This window comes from Coregonus clupeaformis, unplaced genomic scaffold, assembly GCF_020615455.1.
Source record: "Coregonus clupeaformis isolate EN_2021a unplaced genomic scaffold, ASM2061545v1 scaf1146, whole genome shotgun sequence".
NCBI classification, from domain to species: domain Eukaryota; kingdom Metazoa; phylum Chordata; class Actinopteri; order Salmoniformes; family Salmonidae; genus Coregonus; species Coregonus clupeaformis.
In genome coordinates, this window is record NW_025534600.1 from 117,243 (window position 1) to 133,818 (window position 16,576).

The following is a 16,576-nucleotide window of genomic DNA, read 5'->3' on the forward strand; positions in this document are numbered from 1 at the left end:
GACCTGATGCATGTCGCATTGGAGCTTCTCAAAGTCAGGGGGTGTGGTTGACAGTGCCCACCTCATCTCTGCTGTCACTTCCAACCTGGATCGATATTTGGTTTTAATGCAGACGAGTGCACTAAATCCAGCCTCACACAGATATGAGCTGGCAAAGGGTACCATGAGTTTTAATGCTCAGAAGGAGACAGCAGGGTATTCCCTTTGAGTCAGGAACCAAAATGCGTTATCTGCAGCATTGGGTCATATGACGGCTCGATCAGTTTTCGATTTTACTTACAGGCATGTCAGCTGAGGCAGGATCACAGTCAAACAGATTTCTCTCCAATAAGAAGTCTTTCCTCTGAATCCACTGATTCGGTCACTCACCTGTAGAATGTTTTTGTATTTCCCCACGCATGCTTGCGTTCAGTTCGTTCAGTTTCCCAAATATGTCAGTTACAAAGGGAAGGAGACACATTTTCTTTTCATTACACAGAAAGTCAAGTCTATTTTATTTTTTTTACCATTCGTTACCATGGAATCTGTTTTTCTTCAGTATAGCCATGCAGCGCATCCTCTGTACAGTTTCATGCTTGAGAATCGTGAGACAGAACAATACGTCCTCGTGAATAGCATCCCCCGACAGGTAGCGAACAAAATAATATGCATGGGCATCTCGGCCCTCACAACTAACGTCCATTTGGAAAGCATAAGCTGGGGAGTATTTGAGTGGTTCAGTAGGTTTCATTTGGATTGCTAGCTATAGCATAAATTCTTCATTTTACAGTGTTATCTGACAAAGGTATTGATTAGTGTTTCTGTGCCTCGGCCTCCCCACACCTTGTTTTCACCATATTGATTGTGGCGGTAATATCTCTGAAATAGTGTGTGGTTTCATTCTGTAGTGGGCCTAGCCATTCACCTGGGAATAGGGTGACCACATGTCCCAGATTGTGCGGGACAGTCCCGCATTTTGGCCCTTTGTCCCGCAACTAAACAATCATGTCCTGCATTTTATCAACAAATTCAAACACCACCAATTGTAGAAAAAACTATGATTTGTCCAGTATTTCAGTCAGACATTCCAACTTGTTTCTTGCAGTCACGTTGCCCTTATGAAAAAGTATCATAAGGATGTGGTAGCCATGGTGATGTTAAACAGTTCTCCAATCGTTGTTGAGATGTGGTATTCTTTGCAGCAGAAGAGGAGACATAGGCCAATGTCATAGGCCTATCGTCAACAAATATTTCTCAAATCCTTTCAGGCTAAATTCCTGCTAAACTTGGAGAGGACAGTTAATTTCCACCTTGTTACTCACAGATTGTATAAAACATCTAATTGATTGGCTGCAAGTTCAACAATATCTCATAGTTAGGTCTCCTAACTACTTACAAAAAGCTAGAAAAGTAGGTAAATAGCCACATTAGACTGAAAGATATAATCATAGCAGTGGGAAGTAGGGTGCTGAAGCACCCCGTGAAAAATCACAATGACATAATAATTGTCACACCCTGGCTCTGGGGACTCTAAAATGTTGAGCCAGGGTGTGTAGAGTCTATGTGTTTTTGTTCTATGTCGTAGATCTAGTATTGTGTTTCTATGTTGGCCAGTGTGGTTCTCAATCAGAGGCAACGAGTATCAGCTGTTGCTTGTTGTCTCTGATTGGGAGCCATACTTAAGCAGCCAGTTTTCCCACAGTGTTGTGGGATCTTGTTCCAGTTGGTTTGTGTTAGTACCATTGGACGTCACGTATCGTTTGTTGTTTTGTTTATCGTGTGTGCACTTAATAAATTAAGATGTACGAATATCACGCTGCGCCTTGGTCCTCCTCCTTGACGATCGTGACAGAAGATCCCACCAAAACAGGACCAAGCAGCGTGTCCAGGAGCAAGCGCCGGGTAAGGAGCTGAGAGAGGTTGGCGATGGCCCAGGTGGGCCAATGGTGGTCCTGGGAGGACATGCTCACGGGGAAAGGGCCATGGGCTAAAGTTAAGGCTCTGGCGAGAGAGGAGCAACGGCGTCAACAGTGTCGTCGTCGGATGGCAACCCCAAAAAATTTTTAGGGGGGGCACACGGCATGGGCGACGGGGCAGCAGGAGGCAGCTACAGGGCGTATTGGGAGAATAGGAGAGGAGGCCACCAGGTTAAGGGGGCTATTGGTCCAGAGGGAGCAGGAGTTAGTGGTTCAGAGGGAGGAGTTACTGGAGGCGATAAGGGAGAAGGAGAGAGTAGAGGCACGGCGAGAGGAACTGTGTAGGCAGCTGAGGAAGCGGAGGTTATGAAGAAACCCAGTCCCGCCTCCTCACACCAAGCAAGTGGTGTGTGTCACCAGTCCGGTCCGGCCCGTTCCTGCTCCCCGCACTAAGTTAGTGGTGCGTGTTCCCAGTCCGGCCCGACCTGTTCCTGCTCCCGCACCAAGCCTATGGTGCGCGTCGCCAGCCCGGCCCGGCCTGTTCCTGCTCCCCGCACAAGCCAATGGTGCGTTGCCGCCAGCCCGGCCCGGCCTGTTCCTGCTCCCCGCACCCAAGCCAATGGTGCGCGTCGCCAGCCCGGTTCGGCCTGTTCCTGCTCCCCGCACAAGCCAATGGTGCGCGTCGCCAGCCCGGCCCGGCCTGTTCCTGCCCCTCGCACCATGCCAATGGTGCGTCGCCAGCCCGCCCGGCCTGTTCCTGCTCCCGCACCAAGCCTATGGTGCGCGTCGCCAGCCCGGCCCGGCCTGTTCCTGCTCCCCGCACCAGGCCAATGGTGCGCGTCGCCAGCCCGGCCCGGCCTGTTCCTGCTCCCCGCACCAAGCCAATGGTGCGCTGTCGCCAATCGGCCCGGCCCGTTCCCTGCTCCCCCGCAAGCCAGGGGGTGCGTGCGTCAGCCGGTCCGCCCATTCCTGCTCCCCGCACCAAGCCTGTGGTGCGCATCGTCAGCCCGGTCCGGCCCGTTCTGCTCCCCGCACCAAGCCAGGGGGTGCGCGTCGTCAGCCCGGTCCGCCCGTTCCTGCTCCCCGCACCAAGCCAGGGGTGCGCGTCGTCAGCCCGGTCGGCCCATTCCTGCTTCCCGCACTCAAGCCTGGGGTGCGTGTCGTCAGTCCGGCACAGCCCGTGCCCGGTTCACCAGTGCCTGGTCAGGTACCAGTCAGCTGCTCCACACCGGAGCCTAAGCAATCCGCCCAACGATGTCCAGTCCAGCTCCAGCCAGCGGGCCAGACCGGACCAGGGGCGCTCACGGGGGATTGTTGGAGGGTGGTGGTCAAGCCCGGAGCCGGAACCGCCTCCGAGGAGGAATGCCCACCCAGCCCTCCCCTGTTCGGGTTATGTTTAGGCGCGGTCGCAGTCCGCGCCTTGGGAGTACTGTCACACCCTGGCTCTGGGGACTCTAATATGTTGAGCCAGGGTGTGTAGAGTCTATGTGTTTTTGTTCTATGTCGTAGATCTAGTATTGTGTTTCTATGTTGGCCAGTGTGGTTCTCAATCAGAGGCAACGAGTATCAGCTGTTGCTTGTTGTCTCTGATTGGGAGCCATACTAAGCAGCCAGTTTTCCCACAGTGTTGTGGGATCTTGTTCCAGTTGGTTTGTGTTAGTACCATTGGACTTCAAGTATCGTTTGTTGTTTTGTTTATCGTATGTGCACTTAATAAATTAAGATGTACGAATATCACGCTGCGCCTTGGTCCTCCTCCTTGACGATCGTGACAATAATACATATTTTCACTAAAGTAGTGCATTGGGCCTTTACTAGTCCTGTATTAGCAGACCAATATAACCGTTTTTATAGTGCGGGCAAAAAAATTAAACATGAAGAATTATCATTCACAATTGACAGTGATGATGCATTGGCCTATTTTGAAATTATGTATCGGGTAGGCTACACTGTCCCGCAAAATCATCCTGTTGTCCCGCATTTGTGTATTTTAAATGTGGTCATCTTAAGTGGGAATGATTCAAGTGCAACGGTCAAGTGCTGCCTTTTCTCACGATCTAAGGGCGCTCTCTGGTTGAAATTTATGTTTTAGATTTGAATAATTTTCATTTAGATTTTTAAGGTTAACCACATTATAATGATTTTGAGATACAAAGACAATATTATAATATTTTATACAAATTACTATTATTTATATATATATATATATATATATATATATATATATATATATATATATATATTTTTTTTGTATGATTTTGGAAATTCTCCTGCCATCCCATTTTCATATCATGCGAAACCCACATCAGGTCGCGACCCCTAGTGTGGGAACCGCTGACCTATAGTTTACATCAGCATATCCAGACACATGAGGGAGATGACTTTATACAGTATGACTGTGACAAACTTAGTGTTTAATTTTTCTTTTTTCTTTTCTTTCTACAGTCGTTCAGGAGGGATTTTAAATACGCTGAAGCTCTAAACTGGATCACCATATTGGGATGCTCCATGTCCATCATAGGGTTGAGTTTAACAATAACATTCCAGATCGCAACCAGGTAAGATCCTACAGGGTTCCAGAACCAATTCAACATATACAATAATATTCCAGATCGTGACCCGGTAAGATCCTACAGGGTTCTAGAACCAATTCAAAATATACAATAACATTCCAGATCGTGACCCGGTAAGATCCTACAGGGTTCGAGAACCAATTCAACATATACAATAATATTCCAGATGGTGACCCGGTAAGATCGTAAAGGGTTCCAGAACCAATTCTAAATATACAATAACATTCCAGATCGCAACCAAGTAAGATCCTACAGGGTTCCAGAACCAATTCTAAATATACAATAACATTCCAGATCGTGACCCGGTAAGATCCTACAATTTTCCAGAACCAATTCAACATATACAATAATATTCCATATGGTGACCTGGTAAGATCCTACATGGTTCCAGAACCAGTTCAAAATATTGGGTGCATCTCAATAGTGTAAAGAAGCCCTTTGATCCAACACGACTTGATAGGTGAAATCAATATGAAACCCACTATTAATGAACCAACACATCCATAGCTACGCATCTAACTTCCCTAACATAGTGTTGTCTATCACCTATCCCCAGGAAATCACGCAAAACCAACCCAACGGTCCTCTTAGTGAGCGTCTGCGTGTGTCTCCTGATCTTCACCCTCCTCTTCATGTTGGGAGTGGACAACCCTCATAAACAGCTGGAGAAACCTGAAATACAGGAGGACAACATTCTCCCCTCGTCCGACACACACACAGAGCGGGACAGAGGCCCCTGTACTGCAGTCACAGTCCTGCTGCAGTACTTCCTGTTGGGGACGTTCACCTGGAACACGCTGTACGCCACACATGTCTTCCTGATGATCAGAAACAGCCCGGCCACCAGCCCATCACACTTCACAGCCTATACCGTGGCCATCGGATGGGGTAGGACAGCATGGGAACAAAATAAAGTATTTAGTTGTTTCAGAAGCTTTGGCTGACATTTTCCCTGGGCTCCTTGAACCAAAACAAATGCTAGGTTATGTTTTATTTAGCCTGAAATAGAACTTCAAAGCAACTTGTATAGTGATGTTATGCCTTTAGAGGATGTATGTGTAGTATATAATCTGTATATGTCTGCATGCTAATCTACCAGGACATAACAACAACATTCTCTGTCCTTTAGGACTGCCTGCGGTTGTGGTGGCCCTCACCTTAGGAATTAGTTACAGAGTGGATGATCCACTGGGTTACAGGCAGGAGGAATTGTGAGTCAATACTGTACTATACTACTACTGTATTACTTCTCTGTACTGTATTGTACTATACTAAACTGTACTTGAGCGACCCGGCTCAACATACAGTGAGGGGGAAAAAGTATTTGATCCCCTGCTGATTTTGTATGTTTGCCCACTGACAAAGAAATGATCAGTCTATAATTTTAATGGTAGGTTTATTTGAACAGTGAGAGACAAAATAAGAAAACAAAAATCCAGAATAACGCATGTCAAAAATGTTATAAATTGAAATAAGTATTTGACCCCCTTTCAATCAGAAAGATTTCTGGCTCCCAGGTGTCTTTTATACAGGTAACGAGCTGAGATTAGGAGCACACTCTTAAAGGGAGTGCTCCTAATTTCAGCTTGTTACCTGTATAAAAGACACCTGTCCACAGAAGCAATCAATCAATCAGATTCCAAACTCTCCACCATGGCCAAGACCAAAGAGCTCTCCAAGGATGTCAGGGACAAGATTGTAGACCTACACAAGGCTGGAATGGGCTACAAGACCATCGCCAAGCAGCTTGGTGAGAAGGTGACACCAGTTGGTGCGATTATTCGCAAATGGAAGAAACACAAAAAGAACTGTCAATCTCCCTCGGCCCGGGGCTCCATGCAAGATCTCACCTCGTGGAGTTGCAATGATAATGAGAACGGTGAGGAATCAGCCCAGAACTACACGGGAGGCAGCTGGGACCATAGTCACCAAGAAAACAATTGGTAACACACTACGCCGTGAAGGACTGAAATCCTGCAGCGCCCGCAAGGTCCCCCTGCTCAAGAAAGCACATATACAGGCCCGTCTGAAGTTTGCCAATGAACATCTGAATGATTCAGAGGAGAACTGGGTGAAAGTGTTGTGGTCAGATGAGACCAAAATCGAGCTTTTGGCATCAACTCAACTCGCCATGTTTGGAGGAGGAGGAATACTGCCTATGACCCCCAAGAACACCATCCCCACCGTCAAACATGGAGGTGGAAACATTATGCTTTGGGGGTGTTTTTCTGCTAAGGGGACAGGACAACTTCACCGCATCAAAGGGGACGATGGACGGGCCATGTACCGTCAAATCTTGGGTGAGAACCTCCTTCCCTCAGCCAGGGCATTGAAAATGGGTCGTGATGGGTATTCCAGCATGACAATGACCCAAAACACACGGCCAAGGCAACAAAGGAGTGGCTCAAGAAGAAGCACATTAAGGTCCTGGAGTGGCCTAGCCAGTCTCCAGACCTTAATCCCATAGAAAATCTGTGGAGGGGAGCTGAAGGTTCGAGTTGCCAAACGTCAGCCTCGAAAACCTTAATGACTTGGAGAAGATCTGCAAAGACGAGTGGGACAAAATCCCTCCTGAGATGTGTGCAAACCTGGTGGCCAACTACAAGAAACGTCTGACCTCTGTGATTGCCAAAAAGGGTTTTGCCACCAAGTACTAAGTCATGTTTTGCAGAGGGGTCAAATACTTATTTCCCTCATTAAAATGCAAATCAATTTATAACGTTTTTGACATGTGTTTTTCTGGATTTCTTTGTTGTTATTCTGTCTCTCACTGTTCAAGTAAACCTACCATTAAAATCATGTATTTGTCAGTGGGCAAACATACAAAATCAGCAGGGGATCAAATACTTTTTTCCCTCACTGTATTTCCTGGTTTGTGACCCACTGATACCGCCCCCGGTGAGAGAGGAGTAAGGCAGTCCAAGAGTTAACACACACAGGAACTTTATTCACACACGGGAGAAGATGCACATGGGGATGATTTTTGTAATCACGCATCCCATGCACATGTGTCTACGCTCTGACACTGGAAAAAACACAGTTCAGGCCCGGCTAATACTGATACGCTAGAAAGTGCATGCAGCGGACCCGACTAGCCAGTGCTGGGCTAGCTTGGAGCATCTGACCAATCACAGGGTGCATGGTCAGTGCATGGGCAGAGTGTGGGGTGCATGGGAACAGTCTGATTGGCTGATGCCATGAGCTGGAAGTGATGGATATCGCTCACATGAACTGAACTGAACTCTATTGTATTATACTGTACTGTACTACCAATATATATGTGGGGCAATTGCTGTATAAAATGTTATAACTCATACTGTAAAAGGTTTTCCCTGTCAATGTTCGTATTACATCCTTTTAACGATGGCAAAGAGCAATTTAAAAAGTTGTAAAAAACTAAAAGAATGATCCATTGTGTTGAACGGTTTCTTGTTTACTTATGCCACCCACCATGTTTACTTTATACCACGTTATTCAAATCACTGGCTTCCTGTTTTGTCTGTCACAAAGTCCCACTCTAATTCATTCTTATAACCTTTCAGTTGCTGGCTTGCTGCCCTCGATCCAAAGTGTCGTAGTAAATATATAATGTTATAGCTTGGTCTGACTAAAATCTTGTGCATGACCCATCTTGTGTTGGGCCTTTGTATTTAATACAATGCACAAAGACTTCTATCTTGTCGGCCTTATCAGCAGGTGGCTATGGACAACACCCACGCCATAGGTCTCTCAGTTCTCCCAACTCACGACTTCTTGCTCTGAGGACATACACACACACACCCCCACACACACACACATATACACACACACACACACACACACACATCATCATTGTTAAACATACACACACATACACACACACACACACACACACACACACATACACACACGCACACACACACACACACATCATCATTGTTAAACATACACACACATACACACACACACACACACACACACACACACATACACACACGCACACACACACACACACACATCATCATTGTTAAGCACACACACACACAAAAAAACCCTTCTCTTAGGCTGAACATCTGAAGACAGAGAACCCGACTCAGAGCCAATGCAATGGAGGTGACCCTCGACCAACTCATCAGGACCAATCAGAAGATCAGAACTACTAGAATCAACCTACTTTATTTTATTGTATAAAATGTCAGCACACAATGTTTAGGGGCTCGCTCTCTCAGATATCTCCCTACGAGGTTGACGAACGGGTCCGTGCACGCGATTTACAGATATCTTTACCTCTGAATAAACTGCCTTATATTATACAATTATCCACCTTGTCCGAAAGTCTCTACTTGGTCTCCGTTCTCCAGTAAACTTGTGATCATCAACAAAATTGGTAGCAGAGGGTGGTTTTCTAACTCAGAATTCGGTCCATAAAAGTTGATAGAGACAGGAGACAAGTAAGAGACGGATCTGAAAGGACGGGTGACCTGTCCGCAGGAGCAGCCCGGGAATCCAGCTCGCCTCAGGAAACTGATCTAAACCGACGTCAATACAAAGGTAAGCAGAACCTGTTAAAACAAAATCTGCATATTGTATTGTAGGATAAACCAAATTATGATCAGTAGTACTGGGCGTGAGTATGGATTACTGTTAAATTTATAACATATCTATTATGACTCAAAAGGCACATGTGTAAAGATATCTGAAATCTTAGGCTTTTTACTGTTGAAATGTGACTCTCTAGAGAGGAGTCTAGTTACAGTGGTTCACAAGAGGAGGACCGACTTTTATTTTCTGTTGAATTGTGATTCTCTAGTGAGGAGTCTATTTACAGAGGTTTGGTTCACTAGAAATGGACCCTTTTATTTTTACTGTTGATATCTGAAAATCTTAGGGTTTTTACTGTTGAAATGTGACTCTAAGAGAAGAAGTCTAGTTACAGTGGTTTTATTTTCTGTTGAATTGCGGCTTTCTAGTGAGGAGCCTATTACAGAGGTTTTGGTTCACAAGCGATGGACCCTTTTATTTGATCCACAAGAGAAGGATCTGGTGACTTGATAAAAAGATTCAGATAGTCGGGTTGAGTTAATTCCGTGAGAATCCAAGTCCAGAAAAGGTTCTCCCGACTAGACGCCAGTTGAATGGTTTAAACGACTGGGAGTCTCCTTGAGGAGAATCAAAAAAAATAAAAATAAAAATACAAGTTCAGATAGTCGGGCAATTGGTTGACGTGGCACTCAACTATATGTACTGTGAGGAACTCAAACTGAATTCGTGTGTTGATGCTGATATGTAATGAAAAATGTAATTGTTGAAATGATAACCTGAATGTTGTGTAAGATTGGCCGTTTCATGAGACTAACTAGTTGATAACTTTTAAGAGGACCACCGAGTCCTATTTTGCCTGTTATGTAGCCGCTGCGCTAAAAGCTGACTTGAACTTTTTCCCTCTTGTGGAGTTGGTATTTCCTTAGTTCCTAAAATTAAATTGATAATTATTTTGGAAGCGCTCGAGTTTGTTAATATATTGTTCCAAAAGGCGATTCTGATACCTTTTGGGAAAATATATAATAACTTCGAATACCTGAAAAACAATAATAACTTTTGCAAAATAATTCCCAAAATTAAATTGATAATTATTTTAGGAGCGCTCGAGTTTGTTAATATATTGTTCCAAAAGGGCGATTCTGATACCTTTTGGGAAAATATATAATAACTCGAATACCTGAAAAACAATAATAACTTTTGCTAAATAATTCCTAGAATTAAATTGATAATTATTTTAGGAGCGCTCGAGTTTGCTAATATATTCTTCCAAAAGGGCGATTCTGATACCTTTTGGGAAAATATATAATAACTCGAATACCTGAAAAACAATAATAACTTTTGCTAAATAATTCCTAGAATTAGATTGATAATTATTTTAGGAGCGCTTGGGTTTGTTAATATATTCTTCCAAAAGGGCGATTCTGATACCTTTTGGGAAAATATATAATAGCTCGAGTACCTGAAAGACAATAATAACTTTTGCAAAATAATTCCTGGGATTAAATTGATGATTGTTTTGGGAGCGCTCGGGTTTGTTAATATATTGTTCCAAAAGGGCGGTTCTGATACCTTTTGGGAAAATATATAATAATTCGAATAATTGAAAAACAATAATACCTTTTGCAAAATAATTCCTAATAATAAAGTATTGAGCATTTTTTGTGTACGAGGGTGGGACATCAGAGATAAATCTCAGTCAGCGCCAAGAATACATTGCTGGATTCGGCCAGTGACGGGCTAAGAGCACCAAGATAGTCTAAAAAAAAACTGTATAACCATGGCAACCACTACCGTCCCAAAACTCAAGTTTAATGAATATCTAGATCAAAAAAATACAGGATAGAGCGGGAGTGGGGCCGAATGGTTTTTAATTCGATCTAAAAGTTGGTGCGAGAGGAAAAGGCAAATCATCGATCTAAAAACAGACGGAAGAGTGACCTGAAAATCCTGGAGAAATCAACTATTCGTCTTGGCTCAGGAAACCTGATCAGAGCGCGCTCTTCTAAAAAGGTATGCAGAGCCTGTTAAAACGAAATCTTGCATATTGTATTATAGACCAATACCAAATTATGATCAGTAGTACTGAGCGTGAGTATGAATACTTGTTAAATAATTTTCCATCCTAATGAATTAAGGCATACATGAGATATCTGGTACTGTGTTTTATACTAAGGAATTAAGGAATAAGGAATAAGGAATAAGGAATAAAGATAAACGTATCCAGAATGTGTCGAACTACGGATTGACGCATTGGTGGATAAGATTTGACCCACAACTAGATTCCTAAAGGGACCCAGTTTGAACTGAGACCTTTTGCATAAATCCTATTAGGGGAGGTCCTACCCTATAGGTTGCGAGGAGGTAGAAGTTTAACTGTGGCAGAGTTCTAGACATTAGGTGGAGGGAGAGGTATGGTTTTGAGGGACGTCTGGACGCAGATAAACTCGAATCCATGCTTAAAACAGATACATAAGGTGTGTAAAGGAGAAATGAGCAGTGAGAGAGAAAGAGAGAGTTGCGAGGGAGGGGGCTGGAGAGAGCGAAAGTGTGGCTTATGGAGCGAGGAAAGACTGGAGTTGGCTGGGAACACCACGGGGTGATTATTTGAGAGGTGCCTGTGGGTTTCTGACGAGGGATGAGATGGGTGAGAAAGTAGAGAATATTTACATTTGCATTTTTGGTGATTTGGCAGACGCTCTTGTCCAGAGCGACTTGCAGGAGCGATTGGGGTTGAGTGCCTTGCTCGAGGGCACATCGGCAGATTTTTCGCCTGGTCGGCTCGGGGATTGGAACCGGCGACCTCTCGGTTCTTGGCGCGGCGCTACTGATCACTAAGCTGCCTGCCGCCCCATATAAGTTTAAGGTTGTGGCGTTGTTTGATCATGTGATAAGGTTTAATTTGTAATCGGACCATAACTAAAGTGGTTGTAGAAGTAATGTATAGGTAGGGGAGAGCCAATAGGGGGGCTCCATTGAACTATTATGGTTTATTTGGCATTTCAATGGCATAAGGTGAAATCTGTATGCATGAGGGGAATTCGATTATGTATTATTATAGTATTATGGACACTCCGTAATAAATAAACTGAACCAAACAAGACGTTACTACAGCAATAGAGAATAGTTAATGTTGTTACGTTAGTTCTTAAACCCGATGATAGAGGAAAATGCAGAACGCTGTTAGAGTGTGTTTTATTTAGGCTACTAGGGTGTTTGAGACGGAAGGGCTGGCTAGACGGGGGTGATGACGTGGCTGGATGTGCGACGTGAAAGTATTTACTTTGTGAGAATCGTAGATGGTGTGGAGTGACTGGCGATGTCCCTGGTTCGAACACAGGTAGGGACAGTAGACAAAGCTTTCGCAGTGGGGCTATATACCTAGATTACTATGTGGATGTGAAAGGTTGAATTAGATAGCTTAAATAGAAGTATTCTAGAAAAGTCTATGAAAATATGTTATAAGGTTACCATGCGCTCTCCCCGAAGGAGCAAGGGGAGGGTGAGAGACAGTACAGTTCAGATGGTAGGAACATTATTAAATGTATGCTAATCAACGATAGCAAGTATTTGTTTTATTAATTAGGGCATAATCAGAGAGAACAGTTAAATAAATTGAATAGCGAACTGAAATGGTTTAGCAGGAAAATATAAATGTTTGGTACATGTAGCAGAGTTAGGGTAATCAATTAAATAATAATTGTATACTCGAGGAATTTTGAGTGGTTTTATAGATTAGTTATGAGGAATTAGATTGATACAAACAATTATTGATGGGTTAAGACTGGGGATAACCAGGAGAAAGAGATTAGCTCATCTCGTTGGAATGTTGCCAAGGGCTAGGGGAGCAGTAGTGAAGTTAGGCCGTATTTAGGTCATAAAGTGAGCTACCAAATTAAGGCCTGGCTATTTGTGGTTGTTTTTCAAATTGGGTTTTCAAATAAAAAACAACACACCTAGTATGATGTTTATAAAGCCTTGTTTCAATTTTTGGGGGGTTTTCAGCAGGTCAAGGGTTATAGGTCTTAAAGGTGCACACAGTGAATTTTATGGATTTTTTAGGTTTTGGCTGAGTTTGGGGTATATATGATTTCTTATGAGAATGAATGTCATGAGGACTTAATGAACACTTGGGATAACTAACATTTATGAAATATTTAGAATAATGGTAATTGTTTAGTATACTATGGGATTAAACAGTTCGTTAAATGATTTCAATGGCCTCTGAACTCTGTTTTAACATTCTGGTGTTAATTAATCATCCACACTAGTACATTCTAAAGGCATGAGAGGAAGACTTTAAGATAGTTTATTTTACTAAGTTGAGGGTAATTTATAGTACTGTGAAAATTGTGAAGAAGATTATAATTTGGTAATAATATATTTGATTTGAACCATAAATAACAGAAGAGAGAGTGGAGGAATGGCATTTGGATAATGAAATACCAATATTAACTAAAGTGATTGTTTAGGTAGGTGGTAATATTGACACATGGCCAAATCATGTGTCAAAGAGGGGGATGGTTGGATTAAATATTAAATATATACGAAGGAGAGGACAAAATACTTTATTAAATATATACGAAGGAGAGGACAAAATACTTTAACAAAAAAAACATGTATGATAGTTTATTAACCACACCTGTATGTCAGAGGTTTTGTGCCCCACAGGTGAACTAAAGGAGAAGGTGACCCACTCTATCTAACCAGGAGACTGAATCAGGCCTGGCGGGAAGGGCCCTACCAAGTACTGCCTTTGCCAGCAGAATAGCTGAGAGATCCATCTGGGTGCATGTCACACACTGTACAAAACCAGCTACACCTGACGAACAAACACAGAGTTAGGAGAAAGATCCGATCACCACTATGGTTCGGGGGTTGCCTCCTTAACGAAGATTCCCTTACCCTGTCTGATCATCCCTGTGTGAGTTCGATAGAAGGTAAAGCAATGGGTTGGCCTCTGGCATCTGACATGTTCTCAGGGCAAGGGTGGGGATTCACAGGTCTCCCTGACGGTAGGTAGCTGTCTGATTGTGGGGGCCATATTCCTAACACACACGGACCCTCCTGTTTCAGCCAGAAGTGGTAGTTAACCTAACACAAGTTGAAAAGGCATAGGAGACAGCTAGACGTAGGGAAAGGGGAAATTCTAGAGTAAACCTCTCTGAGGGAGGTAGTGAGACCGGGGGCTGTGATAAAGATAGTGCAAAACTATGGACCTGGAGGAAGTAGTACAGGTGGAAACGGGGTATAGAAATCTTAACCTGTGGTTGGAATGGATTCAGTATACGGAAAAAAACGATGTCTAAAGAGGACTGTTTTGCCTGTAGGACAGCCAAACCAGGGATAACAACTACTCCGTTCCCCTTGACAGGCTTTAACTCACTGTCAGGTTTTTCCTCCATGCAAGCCACCTGGGAATGTGGTGAAAGAGTCTTATGGTAACTTGCACTATCTGTTTCCCCCGATAACAAAGTCATCCCGACCTGGGTTGCCTCAGTTTGAAGTCACAGGGGATTCTTATTATTGTTTTTCTAGGACTAGTAAGGATAGGATACAGGGTAGGGCATCTTAGCTCCTGCTCCCACACAGAGAATGTCACACCTAAAGAGACCATGACTAAATCTCTCCTCTTTGTTGCAGCAAGAGGATTATAGGAGCCAAAACCAGGCCCGTGCTGACATCTGATGGATGTGTGGTGATAACTGATTGTGAACTCACCTACATACGCAAACAATCAAACGTGTCAGAGATTGGTGAGTTGTCACATAGAAAGTAGGACCTCCTCCCGGGATCCTTTGATGAAAGGATATATATTGATGGGATCCACAATCAGATCGCAGCTGGGTTTGAATCAAGTATTTTCTGGTGGTCAAACAATTAATAAAAATGTAGATTGGATAAATTATATTTAATATAACCAGCAAAAGATTTATTAACCACACTCGTGATGCAATAAAGGGATTAGCTGAGCAGACAGCGGCAACTAGCTTAATGACATGGCAGAATAGAATAGCTTTAGATATGCTTTTGGCTGAGCGGGACGGGGTTTGTGTTCTGTTTGGATATATGTGCTGTACTTTCATCTCCAACAATATAGCACCGGACGGGCCCGTGACCAAAGCGCTGGAGTGACCATCACCACGCTGGCGAATCGAACTGGTTGAGAACTCTGGTATTGATAGCTCCATAAACGGTTGGTTTGATAACGTATTTGGTAAATGGAAAACTATTGTTGTGACTATTCTGGGTGAAGTTATGGCCTCTATGGGTATACTTGTTCTTTGTGGATGTTGCCTTATTTCCTGGCTGAGTGACTGGTTTGGTGAGTACTCTTCATGGTGGTTACTGGATTTCTGACCCTAGTAATTGTGTTTTTGCTGTTAATGTGTTGTGCTGCTTGCATCGTCCCTTGTCTCAGGAGGTCAGTGGTAGGAGTGGTGCAGGCGTCAGGTATGATGCTGTTGTTACTGGCCCAGGATGATGCAGGTGACTCTGCTACTGACTCTGAGACCAAGCTGGATGATCCATGTTTTGCCTAGTAAAATACATACACGCATTTATTTTCAGTTCTTGCTCATTTATTACCTTACGTTTTTACTAACCACTGTGATTGTTTATTCTTCCTGATGTGAAGGTAAAGGATTCCTGGGTGGCTGGTAGCCAACTCAGTACATGTTAGGTGTAGGGGAGGAATAGAGGGTTAAAATTATTATTTTTATTTTCTATTAACATTAAATGTTGTGATTTAATTTCCATATCCTGTTATTCTTAAGGGTGATTATACTCTGTTTAGAGTGACACCATAAAATTGTTGGGTTTTATTTTTTGGATCTGTATGTGATGAATAGCTTGGAAGGAATGCATTAATGAGGAGCACTGTACTGATATGGATTGTTTCACATAACAGGCTGATAAGAACACTCTCTCTTTGTTGTCTGTGAAACTGTCCTTGAACATGGGTACATGGAGTACAGTTTTTGGGGGCTCGTCCCTTTTGGGTGCTGACTGTTGTACTATTAATAAAAACGTCGATAGAATTAACTGCATACATTAATGTTAAAATTAGGCAATTGGACACAACAAGGTTTTGAGGCGGTGCATGGCCAGTTGGCTGCAACCTCTCTCATGGCTTTCCAAAATCGTATTGCTGTCGACATGCTCCTGGCTGAAAAAGGAGGAGTATGTATTGACGATGCTGACCAAGGATATCTGGATGATGAATAGCATTTAAGCTTTTTGTCACGTCTCTTGTGAGACGTGAAGAGGGGGAATGTAAAACTTTATCTTCTGATAAAGTTTTCCCTATTTTGCCAATTGCAGCATTTAAGCTTTTTGTCACGTCTCTTGTGAGACGTGAAGAGGGGAAAATTAAAACTTTATCTTCTGATAAAGTTTTCCCTATTTTGCCAATTGCAGCATTTAAGCTTTTTGTCACGTCTCTTGTGAGACGTGAAGAGGGGGAATTAAAACTTTATCTTCTGATAAAGTTTTCCCTATTTTGCCAAATTGCAGCATTTCAGCTTTATGTCACGTCTCTTGTGAGACGTGAGGAGGGGGGAATCAAAACTTTATCTTCTGATAAAGTTT

The 16,576-nt window shown here is 43.3% G+C and overlaps 1 long non-coding RNA gene across 1 annotated transcript; it reads left to right on the forward strand.

Annotated features, from left to right (window-relative positions):
- The first annotated feature begins 5,316 nt into the window (after nt 1-5,316).
- On the forward strand, nt 5,317-8,038 carry LOC121547894. The gene is made up of 3 exons (XR_006659344.1): nt 5,317-5,356; nt 5,598-5,679; nt 8,011-8,038. It is a non-coding gene; the product is annotated as an uncharacterized LOC121547894 (long non-coding RNA).
- Nucleotides 8,039-16,576: the final 8,538 nt, after the last annotated feature.